At 39.0% G+C, this 22,752-nt stretch overlaps 1 long non-coding RNA gene across 1 annotated transcript; it reads left to right on the forward strand.

Moving 5' to 3' along the window:
- Positions 1 to 2,814: 2,814 nt before the first annotated feature.
- On the forward strand, positions 2,815 to 15,333 carry LOC142634396 (uncharacterized). The gene is made up of 4 exons (XR_012844134.1): positions 2,815 to 3,072; positions 5,440 to 5,500; positions 13,317 to 13,388; positions 14,936 to 15,333. It is a non-coding gene; the product is annotated as an uncharacterized LOC142634396 (long non-coding RNA).
- The last annotated feature ends 7,419 nt before the right edge of the window (positions 15,334 to 22,752 follow it).

Here is a 22,752-nt window from a genome sequence, read left to right on the forward strand (position 1 = left end):
AAATCTAAGCAAGAACTTACTCAAATTTTATAGTTACTTTCTTGAAAAGTAAATTATCATACTTGATCCAAAACCAATTATTATTAAATTAGAAAGAAAAGAGTGCATCGAGCACGCGATATTCCAAAGAAATTCATATGAGAATTTGTTCAAATTGCATAGTTAGTTTAAGGAAAAGGAAATGACGATTAAATACATTTTTCAAAAGTGATTATACATTTTTCAAAAGTGATTATATTACTTGAATCGAGAAGAATGGAACATTTATTTTATTTTATTTTATACGAGATAGAATTCTACTCTAGGCTAATTTAAGTGTATATGTGTGTAAAGCTCCATCCTGAAGACTTGAATCCCTACCCTTACCCCTCACACTCTACAAACGCTTATACTTATGGAGTGACTATCACACTAAGAGTGTGCGATGGTGAGAAGAATGAAACAGGTTAAACAAGTGCAAAAAGGTGTAAAGGCTTTCAAAATCCTTATACAATAATTCCCCTATTATTTAAACATTTCAAAACTTTATTATAATACTTTGTTTGCAATACATTAGACTTATCAATTAAATTCAAACTCCTAGTTGCTTTGGCTTGCAAAACACAAACAATATTCTCATTTTCAAGGATAATTATTTTTAATGTAATTATGTATTTCAAAATCTAATTGAAGAACTTAATGACAAAATTTAAGCATTATACTAAGTTTTTCTGGTGTATATTTATATAGTGATTCTCATTTTTGGCATGTATTAAAGCTAGTTTGATTAGGATATTTAAGTTTAGCCCGTTGCGTTTCTAAAAAAAAAACAGAAAAAAAGTTTAGCCCGTTGCATGGAAGATGAGAATTTTTACTATGGCGTGCTTTCGTATAATTGAATTGTTCGGTGATTGAGTGCAAGGTGCACTATATTCTTCTAAATCACGATTTACGCTTTCTAATTTGAGATCACTTCTAAATCACTCACTCAATAATATCTTGAAATATACACCTTTGCTTTGAGTATTGCAAAACTGTCTATCTAAGAGCATCCACATCAGATCCTCCATTTTACACACCCACTTTTACACTAAAAATCTACTTTTTCTATTTTACCCATCTAATTTTACAAAACCTCTACATCAGTTCATCTATCCTACACCCTTTTTAATTAAATAATTAATTTTCTTTAATATTTTATTCTTTTCCCCCAACAACCTCTTAAATTACCGCGTGCTCTCTCTCTCCTAACTCATTTCTCACTTTCGCTCTCTCTCTCTAAACCCATCTCTCTCAGACTCTCCATCAACTCCCTCTCCCTCTCCCTCTCCATCAACTCCCTCTCCGATCACCATCCGCGAGTCCGATCGGCGAGCTCAGATACCATCCGGAGCTCCGATCGCGATCTGCGAGCTCCGATCGCGATCTGCGAGCTCCGATCGCGATCTGCGAGCTCCGATCGGCGAGCTCCGATCGCCATTCGCGAGCTCCGATCGCGATCTGGGAGCTCCGATCGCGATCTGGGAGCTCCGATCGCGATCTGGGAGCTCTGATCGGCGATCTGCGAGCTCCGATCGCCATTCGCGAGCTCCGATCGCGATCTGGGAGCTCCGATCGGCGATCTGCGAGCTCCGATCGCGATCTTGGAGCTCCGATCGGCGATCTGTGAGCTCCGATCGCCGATCCGCCAACTCCGATTGCGATCCGCCAGCTCCGATCGCCGATCCGCGAGCTCCGATCCACGGCAAGACCCACGAGCTCCGACCAGTCAAGCACCAATCTACAAGTCAAGCACCGATCTGTGGTTGTTTGTGTATGTCTGTGTTTTTTTTTTTTTTTTGAGCAAAGTATATCTCTGTATTCTGTGTTGAGAAAATGATGGAGTCTGTTAAGAACGGATCAGAGAGAGAAAAAAAGGAGGGAAGGAGAAATGATAAAATATTGTTTACCCGAGCTACAGTAACCGTGTATATTTACACGGTACTGTAGCTCGGGGATGATTTTACACTATTTTAGCTAGTTTTAGATACACTGATGTAGCTCAAAATGTGTAAAATTGAAAAAAATTTGCATTATACATGATTTTAGATACACTGATGTGGATGCTCTAACACTTATGTTTAAGAGTGTCTCATTTTCACCATTCTGATTATGGCGTTGTCTTGGCATGCTTGAATATTCCTTAGTTTGGGCCAACGTGTACGGGCCTAAGGCCCAAGGTCAACTTCCCCATGATTGAACATAATTCTAATTTCTAAGAACGCATCATCGACAAGCTCCAAGCTACTCTCATTCCCTTCTTCTCAGTGGCTTTGACAATGGCATTGAAATCCACTATACAAGCCCGATCACTTGAATGCTTTGCCAATCTCATTATGATTCTTCTAAAATAATTCATTCGTGAAGTGCTTACAGAATTTTTACAACAAATTATAAGTGATAAGTTTTTACTGGTTCTAATTTTTTCTACTAATGAAATTATTTTTGTGCTCACCAATAACAATCCGTAACAATTTATTACTTATAATTAGTTGTGAAAGTATTGTAAAAATATTATGAATGTAGTATTTTTTAATTAGTTTGGGTATGTTCATGGTCCCTAGGATTGACCTTCACAATGGAAAATCTAATCTAATATATAATTTAATCTAATCTAATCTAATCTAATCTAATACTATATATAAAACCAGAAACCTTTTAAAGAAGTGTTGGCACTTTAGGAAAAGAAGAGACTTTAAAAATTGACCCGTATGTAACTTTAAGTTAAAAGACTCGCACGTTGCGTCGTTTCCATAATCTTAAAATTTTAACCTTTACTGCTACAACACTGTTTGAAAGCATCTCACTAAAAAAAAAAACCTCAAACCAAACGTTATACAAAAAAAGCATCCGCTATTTCCATTCATTAAACACAAACCAGCCAAAAGAAAAACCCTTCCTTGCCGATCTACTTTGCAGTTTGCCCCATGTTCTGTTTCCTCTCTACAACAGAGTGCAAACTTGCTCACTTAGAATCGTTACATCGTTTGAAGATTCTTTTAATAATCGTTTGGAATCAGCCGATACAGAAGGATAGAGGGCGATAGAGAGACAGTAAGTCTGAATAACAAAGTCTGTTTTTAATTTTACAAATTGGGGTTTTTTTTTGGAAAATCATTTGGGCGTTATTTATGATTATGATTTAGGTTTTTCGGTTTGATCGGTTATGATTTAGGTTTTTTGGTTAGGAGTAGTTTTGTTTAATTTATGTTGATAGACGGGTTAGATTTGGACCATTTGGTTTTCTATTCAATTACCGTTTCTAGGGTTTTGAAAATTACTGTAGAGTGTAGATTTGTTGATGACTTTTCTCAAACTGAAATCAATTTGGTGCTGAAATTCAATCAAAGCTCTGTCATTTCATTTATGTTGTTTTTAATTTTTTGTTGAAATATTTTCCCCTTTTTATATTTTTGTTTCCCATGTCTCTTCTCTACCATTGTTGTTAAGGTTTTTGCAGTATATATTTAAAGTTTTCGTTTGTAGTTGCTTTGATTTTAAAAAATGAAACCCTGAAACATAGAGAATAAGGAGGTATTGAATATTAAAATTCCTTTCTGCCTCCACTGATGCCAATCTGCTATCTTTTTCCTTAATTTTCGATTTATTTTGACAATTTCTTGAGTTCTGTTTTTCCGATTGTTGTATTGATAAAATTTTGTTTTTGTTCAATTCAATATATTCACTTTTGTTATTATTATGTTCCATTTTTGTTTTAGGCCCTTTGATGTCGTTTTTCCTGTAATGAATGTGTTATTCATTCTATTATGCATGTACAATTTTTGGTTTTTTTTTTTTTGGTTAGTTTTGTTATGTTTTCATGGTGAGATTTAAGTTTTGTTGTAATTGGTTTTTTTTTTTTAATGGTTTTATGTTTGTTAAATCCATAAATCAGATTAATAATACTTCGGTTCTATGCCCTTAGATTTGCAAATGTTGGGTTCTATAGTACATCATGCTGAGTGTCTCACATATTATTAGCATCTTTTGGAACTTTAGGAAAATTGTGAATATGTTACAAAATTTTCCTGCCTATTTCAGTTCTGCATTTTCAGTTCTAAATTTAAGTATTAGGGCCATCAAAGCTGTTGGTCAACATTCTGTACTCATAGATATATTTATGGAATTTATTAATTTGGTTATAACAGCAAATGTTCTTTTGGTGTTACATTATATACGTTCAATGAAATTCCATTAAAATTTGATATGTTTTTTTTGAAATTGCAATTTATTACTGTCATTTTTTTTCCTCCCAAATGTAAGACTAATTGGAGTGCAATTTGTTGGGTCTAAATTTGCTGAATTATTTGTTGGGTCTTAATTTCACTAATTTTTGCATATAGGCTCAGGCTGCTGTTCTTCCTATTAAATAAGTAGTGTTGTACTCAAAGTTGTTGGTTTGTAAGTGAATGGTTTGATTCAATTGCTAATTTTAAGGTAGATCAAGATGTTTTTTCATATCTATGTGTGAGTAGACTCAGGTTTGAATTGGTTTTTGTTCTGGAGTCAATTGACCTAAAACACTATTATGATTCTATTAATCTTTTTCAATCTTCTTCCGATGGCCAACTAGATAGTTGGAGTTCTCTTTGATTTTTTTTTTCCTGCTATGTTATGTAATCAAGCTGGTTTATTTGTGTTTGTGAGGTTTCCAATCCAGTCTGACTCAATGATTACATTGTCTTGCTTTTAAGGGTTTTGAGTTCTATTAGTGATTATTCTGCAAGTGTTGAAAATGCATGACTTATGTTTTGCGAAAAAATTTAGTAATTCCCACACATGAAGTGCTGTTCATTATAACTACTACGTTCTATTTTATTCTTTTTTGATAAGTCACTATGTTCCATTTTATTGATCACTTATTGATAGATTTTGTAGATATCTGAATTCTGGGCTGTACATGAACCACTAACAAATGCAGAATCAAGGTTTGATTAGTCGTGGTCCAAACCTTCATTTTTCAGATTTAAATTTTCACTGAACTGCTGCATTACTTTTTACAATTCAACCCATATTTTCAATGTTTTCTTAGGCTTCATTTGCAGTATTTCTTTCATCTTTCTCTGCTGCAATTTAAAATTGCTATGCTTTTTTTTTTTTTTTTGAGCAATTGGAAATAATGGCTGCAATTATATGGATTGTCCTAGGCACTGCTCTTCTCCTCTAAACAAGTCACTGCTAAATAGGCAGTCAGTAATATTTTTAGAAATGATTTCAATTATAATGGAATTTAATGATAGGTGTGCAGATGATTGTTTAGATACTCATTTTGTACATTGATTATTGAAAATCGTTGACCAGATATTTATATGCAAATATTGGTTGTTCAGAGTTTGCTTCCACTTCTTTTGTAGTCTCTCTTTCATCTTTCTTTGTTGTGATTTAAAAAAACTTCTTACCCTGTCATTTTGTTGAATACAGAGTTCTTTGCCGAGTACAACATGGGTATTTTGCAAGAAGAGTTGCTGCATCAAACTAAGAGGTTTGGATAGCCTGATTTTCCCTCTATTTATCTCATAATTTGAATTAAATTTTCTCCATGATCTGTTTGGTTTTGATTTCGCTCTGAATTGCATATTTTAATCTGCTTTTTTCTTCATTTTTTTTAATTCAATGAATTCTTATCTTGGATTCTCTCAATAGAACCAGGTTCCATATAACATTTTAATTTTTTTTACTGATAAGTAATCATATTCCACATAACATCCCTGATACATCAATTATTTTCTATGTTATTTCAAAGTGCAAGCTCTTGACTTTAGCATGTACTGACATGTAGAAAATAGCATAAAAGATTGTATAGGTCAATTTTGTCAAACAATCACAGAGGAAAATCCTAGGCACTGCCCTTCTCCTCTAAACAAGTCACGACTAAATAGGCAGTCAGTAATATTTTCAGAAATGATTTCAATTATAATGAAATTTAATGATAGGTGTGCAGATGATTGTTTAGATGCTCATTTTGTACATTGATTATTGAAAATCGTTGACCAGATATTTATTTGCAAATATTGGTTGTTCAGAGTTTGTGAAGAGTATGAGTGCTTTGACATATATGATCTCTAAGATTAATAGTTTTCAGTTCTTTGGGGCTTCTCTTAACATTCTGAGTCTATATCTGTTGTAAAAGTCGTTAACAAGATACTCAATTTGAGATTGTACATACCCTTTTGCCTTTCTTGGGCAATGTTTTGGCCAGTAAGGCCTAATTTTGTAGTAATCACCTATATAAATTGATTATGTTGATATTTGTAGCAATTGCAGTTTATTCACTATGTGGTGCGGACACGAGATATAGACCCCCAATTATACACACATATGGGAGGAAGAACAAAAAGAAGACGGCCCAACCTGTGGCCTTATGGATGGAGCCTATTAGTTATTGGGCTTGAGATTAAGCAAGCCCGAACATTTAATAATTAGGGTTTTGTATTGTTAGGGTTTTGTGTTGTAGCTATTTAAACACTTTTTTGATTATTGTAACACAGCTTTTGAGAAATATAAAAAACGCTTGTTTTCTTTTACACTGGTGCCGACTCCAGTTTGCATGGTGCTGATTCCAAGCAGCCCTTAGGTGCTGACTCCTAGGGTTTACTCTATCATTTTTCTTCTCTATTATACTATTGTGGTTGTCCTACGTCAATTTTGGTATTAGAGCAGACTTCCGGTCCATTCAACACAACCGTAGACAACCACGTCAAAGCAAGACCATCAAAAACAAAAGAGAAAGCAAACAATGACAGTACCTTTCAAGTTTTTGCCCCATGAGATTTTAAACAAGCCCAAGCGCCCCCCGCAATCCGTGTATTCCCCCAAGCCCCACATGAGTTTCTCACCCCCAAAACCAAGAGAAGCGGTGGCGCTCCCAAGCCGGTGACCACCATCCGTGCCCGCCTCGATCTCGTAACCCAGTCCACAAAAAAAAAAAAAAAAAAAAGGAAGGAGCGAGAGACCCACGGACCGCCCACCAACACCCACAAAATCAAAAAAAAAAAAAAAAAAAAAAAAAAAAAGAAAAAGAGGAAGGAGCGAGACTCACGGACCTCTCGCCGACACCCAAAAAATCAAAAAAAAAAAAAAAGGCGAAGGAGCAGAGACCCACTGGACCCGGCCCGGCCGACACCAACGCCGCCGCGAAACCCAACGGCCACCGGCCCGCCGAACCCATTACCACCCCTCGACCACCGCCGCCGAGGACGCCGACACACTCCGATGCCAAGACCCGAGACAGCGAGCCCGCCACTCCACGATTCGAGCTGCCGCTGTCTTCCTCGTCTTTGCGCCGCCACAGTCGCCGGTCCCTATCGCCGCGAGCCCATTGCCGAGCAAGATTTTCTTCTGGAGGTTCTGCTCTCTTTTAGTTTCTGTGGTTTTTCTTGTTTTCCTTTTTCAGTATGTGGGTTGAGTTCTTTAGAGTCTGTCGTTTTGAGTTATTTTAAAGCCTGTAATGTCCCAAGTCCATAGCACAGTGTAATTTTATTTTGAAAAAAAAAAAAAAAAAAACTGTTGCTTATTTGATTGTATTTCAAAAAAAAAAGAAAAAAAAAGAGACTATTGCTGTGACAGCCCATTGCTTGTATTGGGCTTTAATTGTTCTCATAGGTTCCTCAGTCCAAGTCAATTCATTACTTGAAGAGCAGACCGTGGCTACCTAATGCAATACGTGGAGCCACTGACTAGGGTACAATTCTGACTCTATTTTTTTGGTGGATTCAATTTTATCTCATTAAAAAAATATTATCTTTATGTTTTTTATGTGCATATCCCACCATACTCCATTATCCTATCCAATTTGTGCTCAGATTAATCGTTTTACTGTTTGTGTCCTCTTTTAGTACCCACTCTAAAATTCCAAAAAAAAAAAAAAAAAAAAAAAAAAACCAAGCAATTTCTTTGAAATATCTTATTCTTTTTGTGGAGCTTCTGGGAATTTGATGTTTATTTGGGCTATCTCGTAATACTGTGAACACTGTCACTATTTGTCTGCAATTCCTTCCTTTGATTCATCGATCTAGTCTCTACATGCACTTTGCTTGACCTTTAATTTTACATTGAGAATTGATTACTTGAATTTTTGGGAATCTCAATTGCATTCATAAATATTGTGTTGCATGCATCTACGTAGTGGTCGTGTCATGTCAAATCCTGAACATCAATCCACTTCCGAATCTAGGCCCTCTTTAGAGCAGACCATAGGAGACCTAGCTAAGAGTGTCCGTGATTTGCTGGATAGAGTAGAGCGAATTGAAACATCTCAAAGAGAGACCACTAACCATGAAGGAGATAACATGCATGGGCAATATAATAATGGTCACTTTAATAGAGCTCCACACTTTGAACCTGATCACTATAATCACTATGGTCCTAGGGATTATGATGATAGGATGTCTAAGGAAAGGATAGAAGCACCCACCTTTGATGGCTGCCTAGACCCATGGGTTTTCACTGATTGGTTACATCAAATGGAGAAATTCTTTGACTATTACCATTGAAATTTGAGAATAGGAAAGTGAGGTATGCGAGAATGAAGTTAATTGGGAGAGCCGATCTTTTCTACGGGAGGACCTTCGAGGAAACCCCTAAGGCGACGACGTGACCCCCACATTATTGATTGGATGGAGATGAAGGACGCCCTCTCGAGGAATTATCTTCCTCCAACTTATAGGAGCTCCCTCCTTGAGGAATGGGATCGCCTAAGGCAAGGCACTCGCTCCGTGACCGAATACATAGAGAAATTCAAGGAATTCCGCAGGCGAATTCGAATAGTTGAGGAAGAAGTTGTCACACTAAATAGGTTCAAGAAAGGTTTAAATGCTAACCTACTAGGCGAGATTATCACCCGAGGAGTCACCACCTTAAGAGAAGCCTATAACCTTGCTAGGAATTGTGAGTTAGCATCCAAATCTATCTTTTGGCGACGTTCTGAGCTTCGAAGCATTCCTCCCAACCCTCACCCTTTTGGTAGCAAACCTAAACTTGCCTTACCCCCTAAGGTCAACCCCAATAACATCCCAATACAAAAAGAGGACAAGGGAAAAGGTGTGATCAATGAGCCCTCAAGATTAGGCTCTCGCCTCCAATGCTTCAAATGCAATGGGATTGGACATGTCGCAGCTAGATGTCCCTCTAGGACCCTTGTCATTCAAGAGGATGATGAAAAGGTAGGAAGTGTTGAAGAGCTAGTGTATGACCCAAATGCTGAAGAAGTCCAAGATGTTGAGGCCGAATGGGAAGATGATCCCAGCTACCTCACGTGCATTAAAGCCATCTCCCCTCAGGTTGAAGATTCCCAGGCTGTTTTTGGTGTCCCTAGAGTGAATGTGATAAGGTGTGCTTTGACAGAACAAAGGGAAACTGATGATTGGCGAAGAAGTGCCATCTTCCAGACTTACACTAAGTGTGGAGACAAAACGTGCAAGGTTATTATAGATAGTGGGAGTTGCATTAATGCGGTGTCCTCTAACGTTGTTTCCCGCCTAGGCTTGAAATTGATCCCACACCTTAACCTATATAAAGTTTCTTGGGTGGATACTTCCTCCATAGCCATAAAAGAAAGATGTGTTGTCCCACTTCAATTCCTCACCTATAAGGCAGAAATATGGTGTGACGTAATTCCCATGGATGTAGGGCATATTATCTTAGGTAGACCTTGGCTTTATGACTTGGATGTCACCCTTCATGGGCGATCCAATTCTTGCTCATTTATGTTTGGAGGCAAGAAGATTGTGCTTAATCCTTTGAAACCCAAGCCAATCGACATGAGCAAGAAGCCAGAAGTACCGAAGGCGAAAGGTCTGAACATCATAAGCCCAAAGGCATTTGAGAGGGTAGCGGTTCAGGAATCCATTGTGTTTGTCTTGGTTGCTAGGGAACTTCATGGAGAGACCTGTGAGGAGCAACCTGAAGAAGTGAGGTCCGTGCTCCAGGAATTTAAGGATGTTTTCCCTGAGGAACTCCCCGATCAATTACCGCCCATGCGTGATATCCAACACGCCATAGATTTTGTGCCCGGAGCAACCCTACCTAACTTGCCCTATTATAGGATGAGCCCTGCAGAACATGCTGAGTTGCAAAGACAAGTAGAAGAACTACTTAGGAGGGGTTTTGTTCGTGAGAGCATGAGCCCTTGTGCAGTCCCTGCACTCTTAACTCCAAAGAAAGATGGGACTTGGAGGATGTGTGTTGATAGTCGTGCCATCAACAAGATCACTGTGAAGTATCGTTTTCCTATCCCTCGGTTGGATGACATGTTGGATATAATGGCTGGAGCAACGATCTTCTCCAAGATAGACTTGAAAAGTTGCTATCATCAAATTAGGGTTCGTCCTGGTGATGAGTGGAAAACTGCCTTCAAGACGAAAGATGGTTTATATGAGTGGATGGTTATGCCTTTTGGATTGTCCAATGCTCCTAGTACCTTTATGAGAGTGATGACTCAAGTGCTCAAGCCTTTTATGGGAAAATTCCTGGTTGTGAACTATGATGATATCCTAATTTATATTAAGTCTAGGTAGCAACACTTAGACCACCTAACTCAAGTTTGCACAACCCTTAGGAAGGAGAGTTTATATGGTAACCTCAAGAAGTGCTCTTTCTTTACAGATAAAGTTGTCTTCCTAGGTTTCATAGTGTCATCTGAAGGAGTTTCTGCCGACCCCCAGAAAGTTCAAGCAATTATGGATTGGCCCGAGCCCAAAACTATACATGAGGTTCGAAGCTTTCATGGGCTCGCTTCCTTTTATCGCCGATTCATCAAAGGATTTAGTACCATTATGTCTCCCATCACTGACTGCTTGAAACATGGGGAGTTTACTTGGACAAAGGCTGCTACTAAGGCCTTCAAGGAGGTGAAACAGAAGATGACTGAGGCACCTGTCATGCGTCTCCCTAATTTCACCAAGCCTTTTGAAGTGGAATGTGATGCCTCAGGTATTGGCATAGGGGGAGTCCTTAGTCAAGAGCGTCACCCAATTGCCTATTTCAGTGAAAAGTTGAATGATGCTAAGAAGAAGTACTCCACGTATGACAAAGAATTTTATGCCATTGTACGAGCTCTTTGGCATTGGTGTCATTACTTGTTGTCTCGAGAGTTTATTATCTACTCTGATCATGAAGCTTTGCGTTATCTCAATTCCCAAAAGAAGCTAAATTTTAGGCACGGTAGTTGGGTTGAATTTCTGCAACGCTACTACTTTGTGGTGAAACATAGAGCGGGAGTTGAGAATAAGGCTGCTGATGCACTGAGTCGAAGATTGTCTTTGCTATCAGTCATGAGTGTTAAGGTAACTGGGTTTGAACGACTTAAGGATGACTATCAATCATGCCAAGATTTTGGGGAGCTCTACACTAGCCTAAATAATGCTTCGCATCCCGTCTTGGATGATTATACCCTTCAAGATGGTTACTTGTTCAAAGCCAACAAGTTGTGTATCCCTCGGTCGTTAGTGAGAGATTTTCTAGTTTGGGAGATACATGCAGGAGGCCTTGCAAGTCATTTTGGCCGAGATAAGACAATTGAGGAAGTGGAATGTCAATTCTATTGGCCTGGTCTTAAGAGGAGCGTTGCTAAGATAGTTGGTCAGTGTCGTACATGTCAACTAGCCAAACATCGCAAGCAAAACACTGGTCTGTGCACGCCTTTACCTGTGCCAGATCGCCCGTGGCAGGACGTGAGTATGGACTTTGTGCTAGGTTTGCCCCGCACCTTTAGGAAGCATGATTCTATCCTAGTAGTTGTTGATCGCTTCTCTAAGATGGCTCATTTCCTACCATGTTCTAAGACTTCTGACGCTTCTAAAATTGCAAAGCTTTACTTTGATGAGATTGTCAAGCTTTATGGTCTCCCCAAAACCATAGTGTCAGATAGGGATGTTCGCTTCATGAGTTATTTTTGGAAGACCTTGTGGCATTTAGTAGGCACCAAATTGAAATTTTCCACCACATTTCATCCTCAAACTGATGGTCAAACTGAGGTGGTTAATCGTAGCCTAGGGAACCTCCTTCGGTGTCTAGTGGGTGAAGCCAATCGGAATTGGGATTCAATTCTTGCTATAGCCCAACTTGCATATAATAGCTCTGTCAATAGGTCTATAGGCGTTAGTCCTTTTGAGGTTGTGCATGGATATACACCTAGGAAGCCCTTAGATCTTTTGCCCATGTCCCCACATGTTAGGATTTACGAATTCGCCGAGGCAATCGCATGACATGTTCATGATTTGCATACTGAGTTTCACAAAAAAAGTCAGGTAAGTAATTCTCAATATAAAATTCATGCCGATACTCATCGGCGTCATGCGCAGTTTCGGTAGGAGATTATGTCATGATTCGGATCCGACTCCGAACGGTTTCCTCTCGGGACCGTTAAGAAATTGCGTGCTCGTAGTGCCGGTCCGTTCAAGGTATTGAAACGAATGGGCTCAAATGCATATGTCATTGACCTCCCTCATGATTATGGTATTAGCTCCTCCTTTAATATTGAGGATCTCGTTGCTTATAAAAGCCCTACAAACCTATTCCCCGATACTCCTTTTGATGAGCCTTTACTTAATCCTATTGATGCCCCTATGCCTACCCCTTTACCCTTAAATTTGCCCTATGCACATAAAGAATCTATTGATGCTATTTTAGATGAGCAAATTGTTTCTACCGGATGGAGGAGTTCACCGTTTCCTAGTTTGGTGGCGGGGCGACCGCATTCCGATTGCACATGGATTACTAGAGATGAGCTACGATCGGCGGATCCCGACTGGATCCTGACTTACTGGAGTACTATCAGAGCTCTTCAGCTTTCCACTCGACAGGGTCGAGTTCCTCTCACCCGGGGGGAATTGGTGCGGACACGAGATATAGGCCCCCAATTATACACACATATGGGAGGAAGAACAAAAAGAAGACGGCCCAACCTGTGGCCTTATGGATGGAGCCTATTAGTTATTGGGCTTGAGATTAAGCAAGCCCGAACATTTAATAATTAGGGTTTTGTGTTGTAGCTATTTAAACACTTTTTTGATTATTGTAACACAGCTTTTGAGAAATATAAAAAACGTTTGTTTTCTTTTACACTGGTGCCGACTCCAGTTTGCTTGGTGCTGATTCCAAGCAGCCCTTAGGTGCTGACTCCTAGGGTTTACTCTATCATTTTTCTTCTCTATTATACTATTGTGGTTGTCCTACGTCACTATGATTGTGATGAAATACCTCTTTCCAAATGAATTCAAATTGTGTGGCTCAGGAATTCCATGTCATGTTTCTGCTGTTTCTACTGTTATGATTTTTTTTTTTTTTGGCTATGCTTTTAGGGGCCTGCATTTGGTACCTCCACCATATTCACGTATTGGACTGACTTGATATAAAAACCGTTTCACACCAAGGTTAGCATTTTGTTACTTGAATATGTTTAGGAAAAAACATGTTTGCCATTCAATAATGGTTGATTTCTCAATGTTGCTGCTCTGAGCATCTATTATTTGAAACTAAAAAGTCTAAAACCTCTTTAATGTTTGTGCTAAAAAGTCATGTTTTTCGTTTGATTGTGTATTTGTTTAAAGGAATGTATAATTGTTTTAAAGAATGGATGAATCTTTTTTGGCAGAAAATTATGTTTCTTTTTCATCTATTGAATTTGATTAAATAGCCAACATATTTCTTAAAATTATGTCGTTGAATATTTAGGGACTATTTACTAAAGATTGTTGTGTGGTATACACATTAATGTTTCAATTAGTTTGTCAATCTTTAGAAAAAGCTTTTTATTTTAAAAGCCAATAAAATATTATGCAAACGTCTTTAATTCTTGGTTCCACCTGAATGACCAAAGAACAACAATATTCTACATACTTCTATTGATCCACTAATTCTCTAATTGTCTTCGGTTAATGTTTTTGATTAGTCCATGGATCTTTATTATTATGTTTGCTCTGTTTGGTCATGGTCACAATCTGGAGACTGACGCAGCAGAAATCTGTTTCAACTTTCAACAATTTTTTTCCATTCTCTTCTCAAAAAAAAAAAAAAAAAAAAACTCAATAGCTTTTAATTTCATTTCAAAATATTTTTTTCACCCTTAATCATCAATGAACAATATTTTTTCCCCCTAAACATCAATGATCCCCCCTAAAAAAAATCAATGATCAATGAACAAGTCAACAACCTAACATGGAAGACATAACACTAGACAGTGTATGTGTGTGTATATACATATACTGTTTTTCACACCGTTGACTATTTCAAACACTAGAACCCCAAAGCTATAGACATCTACTTTTTCAGTTAGTCTTCCTTGAGCAAGGTATTCAAGAGCCATGTAACCTCCTTCAAGCATTAACAAAAGAGAGGTTTTATTAGTATAGTGAATGATTCAGAAGAATTCAAGTTCTAAATACCAGACTAGAAGTTATAAAGAATAAGAAGAATACTATTAAATAAGCACACTTACAGTGTGCCAACAATGGCAGTGCTGATTTGTTTCTTTAGATTGTTGTTGTTTTTTTTTTTTCCATTTTAAATTTTATTACTATCTCTTGTGTTGTGGGTTTGTTTTTAGTATTTGGGGTGAATCTTATCCTCTGTGATTTCAAAGACTATGTTTGACTTTGATTTCTTCATGTAGTGCTGTGGTGTGGTAAATTGTTTTGTTGCCTTTTCTTTCTACTTGAGTTTTTAGGATGTTCACAACTAGATTATGAAACTAATTTATCACTGTGCTGGGCATGAGTAGATGGAACACACCAACTGTTATATAGTTTAAAGTATATTGGGCTGTTCATTTTCTGCAAAATACTGACGTTGTTGGTTTCAAAAAAATTTATAGAGGGTAGCTTTGTGCAAATAATTGCAGGTTCTTTTTAAAATATTAGAATTGTTAGTTGTGTCCTAATTTGGTCTTATTGTTGGCATTTTTATGTTATTTTCAAAACAGATGTTCAGCAAGTGATCTTTGCTATGCAATCTTCTAACTGCAAAATTTTAAAGCTATGGACTTTTAGTTGCTGCTATTTTAATATTTTATGCTCTGTTGCCAGGAGTGCATTAGTTGAAATTCAATTTCATTCCAGCCAAGCTAAACAGGTTGCTGTAATGTTTGCTAATTGGGCAGGATGAGGTTATCTTCATTTTCGTGATTTCTCTTTTATGTACATTGTTACAACTTACAAAATTATGTTCAAAATCCTAAATTGCTTCATGTCCATCTCTCTGTTTTCGTGTCATTGCTTTGGTTTTTTTAGTTTTTTTTCGTAATAATAATGATTTTTGATTGGTTACTGAGAAATTGTAGGAATCAAATAATGAATAATTTTGGGGTTTAATTTAGTGTGATTGGGATTCAAGAATCTTTATATAGCTATTTTATTTGTTTTATTAGTTGGTTGGTGTCAATTTTTATTACTATTCAGTGTAGCTCAATTCTCCCTTCTAATTATTTCACATCCTCAACGCTACTTTTTGTTATTTTAATTTGAATTAAAATCCAGATGTTTATTTTCTCTCTTTCAATGTTTTGGCCTCAGATTATAATCTTTGTTTTTCTTGCTTTACTAAAATTATAATCTTTTCCAAATTGGAATTATTGTATTCTTTGATTATTTACTGCCTTCTGGATTTATCATAATTTATTTTTAATAGGGGTGGCATCATGGGGTTTAGCCCTTGAATATGTGTAAAAAAAACATGTTTGTTGTTCAATAATGGTTGATTTCTTAGCATTTTGTTTTTCCAATGTTTGTAGGTTTCGGTGTTTTGGGCTGCTCTGAATAAGTATATGATTCCTAAAGTATTTTATGTTCACATAATTTTTCATATGTGCCTGCATCCACCCTTTAGTGTTAGTTCTTGAGTTTTTATTGAAAATTTTGCTTCGAAACCCAATGAAGAGATAAAAAGAAGGTAGTGGGCTGATTTTCTATTGATGAGTAATGGAATCTTGGGGATGTGCTTTAGCAATACAACATTTTGAATAAAAAGAAGGGGTCAAATATTAGGTTTTACTTTCTCTACTAATAGAGGTTACATTTATTATATGTGTCCATTAAGTGTTGATTTTCTTAATAGGTTGTAGCTTTCTTTTAAGACTTTGTTAAATACTGTTTTGCTGCATTACTCAATCAAGGATTAAGGCTTGACAACCTTTTTCTCTAATTTTTATTTTCAATTACTTGAGTTATGTTTTCTTTAGTTTTCTTGAACTAATTATGTTTTGTCGATGACTGCAAGATTACTAAATCAAAGTTTTTTTTCCAGTTTATCTAAAGTCTTTAACTTCTGATTCCCAATTACTTAATGCTACAAAGGGTCCTTAGAGGTATAGAGTATGGATATATACACTTCACATGTAACTGTAATTTGTGTATACACAAATTTTATTAATAATAGAATGATCCCGCGCATTGCGCGGGTTAAACACTAGTATATATAATTTTCATACACTATTACTTTCGAAAATCTAATGAACAATTCTACTTCTTATTTTGTCTTTGTTAAGCAAATCATCAGTTAGTACATATATGACAATTGTAAGAAGCGTTACAAATGAAATCACTAAAATATATATATAAATTAATTAGTCACTATTATTATGGAGTACTAGTCTATAATTTTACGCATCCAAAAAAGTAGAATATGTAGATTTCTCTTAAAGGGATGTGTAAAGATTCACTATATGTGTGTGTGTAAAGGTAAAAAAAAAGGTATATTTAAAGTTTTTATTAACTTAAAAACTAATGAAAAACCAATGGTTAATAACTAAAATTATAGTAGTAATAAAATATTTAATGAGATCATCCTAAAAAAATTATCACGCGCAACGCACGAGTATGTGACTAGTTATACTTGTTCTACATTCATATTATTCTTCAAGATTCAATAATGACCACCTTTTGAACCATGTAATGGCCTCTTTGTTTTCATTAAAGCCACTGTGAACTTCGAAGAATTTCAGCGTGGCTTCGTGAGCAAACATGGCCACTATGTTTGTAATTTCTAAGCAATTTTATGCCCATGTTGTACCTGGGGTCAGTCAATTGTTTCATGCTCATGTTCGTCCTCAACTCCGTTCTTTTTCCATTCTATATTTATCGATAGTCCTTGGGCTTGCGTACTTGGCTATCATCTTTTTTAGTTACAGAAGGTTTCGACTATTGAAAGACCAGTACAAGTTGCTTAGAGTTGAAAAGAAGTTATGAATGCTTTCATAAAAGATGTTGATACGTTTCAGATCTGGGGGAAAAAATAGATAAGAAAGCCCATCAACTTTGGGATTCACAACTGAGACCAGGAGCGACTGTACAACTGAGTGATGTTGAGAAAGAATGGGTAAGTGCAATTGAAGCAGTGGTTCGTAAGGCAAAGTCTTGTTGTCAAGACTACAAGAGACTGAGTCGAAGAAGACAATTTCTGAGGTGGGTCTATTCCCTTTTTTTGAATTTCAGAAAAATACATGGCCTCCGCACTGAAATAGATATTGTGAACAATGAGATGTATGATCATCTATTCAGGAAATGTTACGAGATCTATCGATCGCTTGAGGGGTCAAGGTCTAATGTTAGAAGCCTACTGGACAGACCATTAGTAGAACAAAACTCTTATACTTATTGATGATGTCGAAAAATCACCAATAAGCTGCACGCTCTCTCAGACCAGAACAATACCTACAAAACGAAAAGAAAAGACCTAACAGAGAGCACTGGTGTGGTGCCGGCCAAAAACCCTCCAAAGGTGAAGTTAGAACCTTTTTTCACACCCATGCCTTGGGGTATTTATAGTGGTGTAGGGTTAACATCCATGCCTTGACCATGAAGTCCTTTCCTTCTAGAATTGGAACTCTTTCCTTTTACATACCTTTTGGAGTTCTTTCCTTATAGGAGTCCTTTGATCAAGGTTAAACATGTGACGCAAGAATTCTTGTTATACACGTTCGCATGGAAATCAAGCAAAGCCACGTCAGACTTAATCGTAAAGTGTAAATCCCATTTAGGGATTCTTGGAGCCAAACCTGGAAGGATGACTGCCGTGTTGTATCCGTCTATCCTCTGTGGATCCGCGCTCCTTGGTTGTGTCAACCCGTCATCTTTGCACCGTCACATCCAACCACATAGATTCGTCACATTCATTTTTACTCCTCTTCAGTTGCCCCCTCATTCCATGAGCCCGTCAACTATCCTCTACGAGCTCATGGAATGACGGTTAGTTTTGACCCTTGATAGGCGAGTTTTAATTGATAGGTTGGAACAGAGTCATAAATGTACCAAGGACACGTGGTGGTACTCTATTTGTTGCTTGTTGGAATCGATGCGCCCCTTTTTTTTCTGCGCCGTTCCCTCTATATATACTGTCCATCTCTTTCATTTTTACACTTTGGAAATTTTTTTGCTGTTCAGAGCGCAACCATCCACTCTGTGTGATTCGTCGCCTCAAGAAGTTGCGATTAATCGTCCTTTTAGCTCGTCCATCGCCTTTTCGTACCGTCCAGCTGTGAGTACCTTCTTTGCTTGTTAATTTCTGTTCTTTATTTCGCATGTTGGTCGTCGTCAGTATAGATCTAGAGTCTTAGGTTCCCTTTACCCGTCATCTGTAGGTGTCAGATGTCTAATGAGGCGTCAAGTGGTTAGTCTTATGTCCGTGAGGGAGTGGGCTACAAAGAGGTGTTCCCGTCAGGTCAAGCAGACCAGGACACCTCTAGCGAGGAGAGGGAATTGTCAGCCAGCTCTCCTTCCAATGTGGAAGACGAAAGGCAGGATGAGGACGGGTCAGAGTCTGACTCGAACGATGATTTAGATGGTATAGATCCACCAGTCCAGTCTGTCATAGGCCCTTACGGTTTCAGGGAATTTGTCATTCTTCCTTTATGGACGGTGAACGATTTTATCTCCGGCATTAAGCAACCACACTTCAATACGCTTAGGCAGAAATATCAAATACCTGATAACATTCCCATCTGTCTGCCTTTTAAGTTCGAGAAGTGCTATTACAAAGGTCTTGAAGACGTTGGTGTGTATGAGCAGATGTTCAAAGCGGGCCTGCAATTCCCATTAAGTGCTTTGCACCGTCGTCTCCTTCAGTACCTAGGTTTGGCCGTCAGCTAAATCTCACCAAACGCCTAGAGGGTCTTTCTAAGTGTTGAGGTCCTGTATGGTGTGATGTCTAACGGAGCGAGACGGTTAACAGTGGAAGAGTTTTTTCACTGTTACCGTCCGTCTAAGATTACCAAGTCGAAGGGCATGTATAGCTTTGTGCCGAGGAGTCCGATGCTTAGGTTAGTGTCTGAGACCCGAGACTCCAATCGTAATTGGAAGGGTCGATACTTCTTCCTTCAGGGAGACAATTGGATGTGTCGTCCTGACGATTATGAATACATGCCAGTAGATAAGACTTGGGGGATAATGCCTCCGTCCGGTATGAGCCCGTCTTACTTACAAGTTTTTATTAAGTATCACCTTCCGGGGTGTAGAGTACCACTCCGGCCCCTCTAGCATGTTTATTGGAAGATCTGTCCGTATGGATTCTCCATATGGGAGTCTCCTCTGCCCCTTGGTCTTTCATGATGGTGAACTCAGCGATGAAGTCCGTTAATATTTGTCCCTTCACAGCCATTCGCGGTTGGTACCGAATATCGAACTCACTCAGCTCGACCGCCCATAATGCCATTCGTATGACAGCTTTGGGGCCACTCATTGCTCTTCGTAGGGGTTTATCAGTCAGGACATTTATGGTATGTGCTTCAAAATATGGTTTCAGTTTCCGTGCTGCGGTTATTAATGCGAAGGCAAGCTTTTCCATCTGAGGGCACCTCTCTTCTGCTCCTCTCAGTGTTCAGCTTACAAAATACACAGGCCTTTGTACCTTATCTTCCTTTCTAATAAGAGCCGCAATGACGGCTGTTGAGGAGACGACAAGGTATAAGAACAATTCTTCCCCTGCCATGGATGGGCTGAGTAACGGCGAAGAGGAGAGATACACCTTTAAATCTTCAAATGCCTTTTGAAGACATTTGTCTGTCCATTCAAATGATCTTCTTAGCGTGCAAAAGAAAAGAAGACATTTGTCTGTTGCTCTTGATACGAATCTATTCAAGGCTGCTATCTTGCCGTTCAAACTTTGCACTTCCTTTACTGTCTTTGGAGGAGCCAGTTCTATTATCGCCTTCACCTTCTCCGGGTTGACCTCGATACCCCTTTGGGACACCATAAATCCTAAGAAATTTCCCGCGGTTACCCCGTATGTGCACTTGCTCGAATTCAGCTTCATTTTGTATGACCAAAGAGTGTCGAAAGTCTCCTGGAGGTCGCTCATGTGGTTGGACTCCAGAATGCTTTTCATCAGCATGTCGTCTACGTAAACTTGCACATTCCTCCCGATCTGGTGCGCGAACATCTTGTTCATCAATCTCTGATATGTGACTCCTGCATTGTTAAGTCCGAAGGGAATTACTTTGTAGCAGAAAAGCCCTTAACTTGTTACGAACGAGGTTTTTTCTTGATCAATTTCATCCAATTTAATCTGATTGTAGTTGGATAAGGTGTCCATGAAGCTCAAGAGTTCATGTCTTGCGGTCGAATCTACCAAGGTATCAATACGCGGGAGTGGGTAAATATCCTTAGGGCAAGCCTTATTTAGATCCGTGAAGTCAATACACATTCTCCACTTCCCATTGGCCTTCTTGCCCATTATCACGTTTGCCAACCAATCTGGGTAGTACACTTCACGTATGAAGTTTGCCTTCTGTAACTTCTGTACTTCCTCAGCTATGGCTCGATCTCATTTAGGGGAAAACACTCGCTTCTTCTATCGGACAGGAGAGAATAAGGGTGATACGTTCAACCTGTGGACCATGACCGACGGGTCGATCCCCGGCATGTCCTCATGACTCCATGTAAAAACGTCTTGGTTTTACTTGAGGAATATTGCAAGCGCTCACTGGACTGTTTGGCTAGCCAAGGAACCGATTCTTGTGGTCCGTTCGGGCCTAGAATCGTTGAGGTGTACTTCTTCTAACTCCTCCACCGGTTCTGCTATCATCTGTTGTTCTTCTATGCTCATCGTTTGAACGTGGTCGTCCATTTCCATCATGGCCACGTAGCACTCCCGTGCGGCTACCTGATTTCCTCGCATCTCTCCAATCCCATATTCGGTTGGGGATTTGATCATTAAATGGTAGGTCGAAGTTATAGCTTTCCATGCATTGAGAGTAGGTCGTCCAAGGATAGCATTGTAGGCAGACGAACAATCAACTACAAGAAACACCACATCCCTGGTGATCTGCTGGGGGTAATCTCCCACCGTGACGGATAGTGTGATAGTGCCAAGGGGGTAGACCCTTGTTCCTCCGAAACCGATGAGGGGTGCATTCGTTGGAACCAGTCACTCTCTTCCAATCCCCATCTGCTAGAGTGTAGGGTAGTAAAGTATATCAGCTAAGCTTTTGTTTTCAACCAAAACTTGGTGCATATTGTAGTCTCCTACTTGCAAAGTCACAACAATCGCGTCATCATGCGGGTGGTGGAGATGCCACGCATCCTCCTCTGAAAACTCGACGACTAGGTTGTCGATCCGTCTCATCTTTGACACGGCTCCTGACAGTTGGACGCTATGAACCATCCTTAGGTATGTTTTGCGGGCCTTTTTGGACAAGCTCAACACTGCTGTGCCCCTAATGATCATCCTTATGTCTCCTATCGGGGGCCTCGGGCGCTCGTTTTCCCGTCGGGGAGTTGGTTCTTGTGGTGGGTCTATCCTATTCTTGCTGATGAATCTCTGAAGCTTTCCTTGCCTAATGAGGGCTTCAATCTATTATTTCAGGTCATTGGCTATATCGTGGCTGTGGTCACGATGAAAACGGAAATATTTATCCCTTGATCTCCTGTTCGGGTCTCCTTTTAGTTTTCTAGGAAAGTCAAGGATCCTTCATCCTTAATTCGCATCAGCACTTGAACAATTGGAGCGGTCAGTGGGGTAAAGCTTGTGAATTTATCCATAGGTGGCTTGGAGCGTCTGTCCTCCCGTCGTTCCCCGATTTTGGCGATCTTTCGTCCTCTGTTTACCCCTGTATCCTCCTATCTCTTCCTCTTTCTAGGCTTTTCTTCCCTAGCCAGTAACGCATCTTCCTCTTTCATGTACTTGGTTGCCTTGTAAAGCACATCCGACATGGTTTTCGGGTCGTTCTTATATAGGGAGAAGAGAAACTTACCCTTCCGCAGCCCGTTGGTGAACACAGCCACTAGTATCTTGTTGTCTGCCTCGTCTATCGAGAGAGCCTCCTTGTTGAAGCAGGATATGTATGACCTTAGCATCTCGTCTTCCTATTGCTTAATGATCATCAAACTGGCTGTGGATTTCTTGTATCAGTGACCCCTGATAAAGTGTGACACGAATTGAGTGCCTAACTCCTTGAAAGTGCTAATCGAATTAGGCGTCAGTCTGCTATACCATATCCTTGCTGGTCCCTTCAACGTAGTGGGGAAAGCCCTGCACATGATCTCATCTGGCACGCCTTGGAGGTGCATTATGGTCTTGAAAGATTCTAGGTGGTCTAAGGGGTCTTTGGACCCGTCATAACTCTCCACCTGAGGCATGCGAAACTTTGGGGGAAGGGGGCATGAACTAACGAGTGCTGTGAAGGGCGAATCGGCTCGCTGGACCAAGTCATCGAGGTCGCTGGATACTCATCCTTTGAGGGCATTCATCATCACATCCATCCGTTCCCTCATCATCTGCATCTCAGCGGCTATGTGAGGAGGAAGAGTA

The sequence above is a fragment of the Castanea sativa genome, chromosome 5, assembly GCF_040712315.1.
Source record: "Castanea sativa cultivar Marrone di Chiusa Pesio chromosome 5, ASM4071231v1".
Taxonomy (NCBI): domain Eukaryota; kingdom Viridiplantae; phylum Streptophyta; class Magnoliopsida; order Fagales; family Fagaceae; genus Castanea; species Castanea sativa.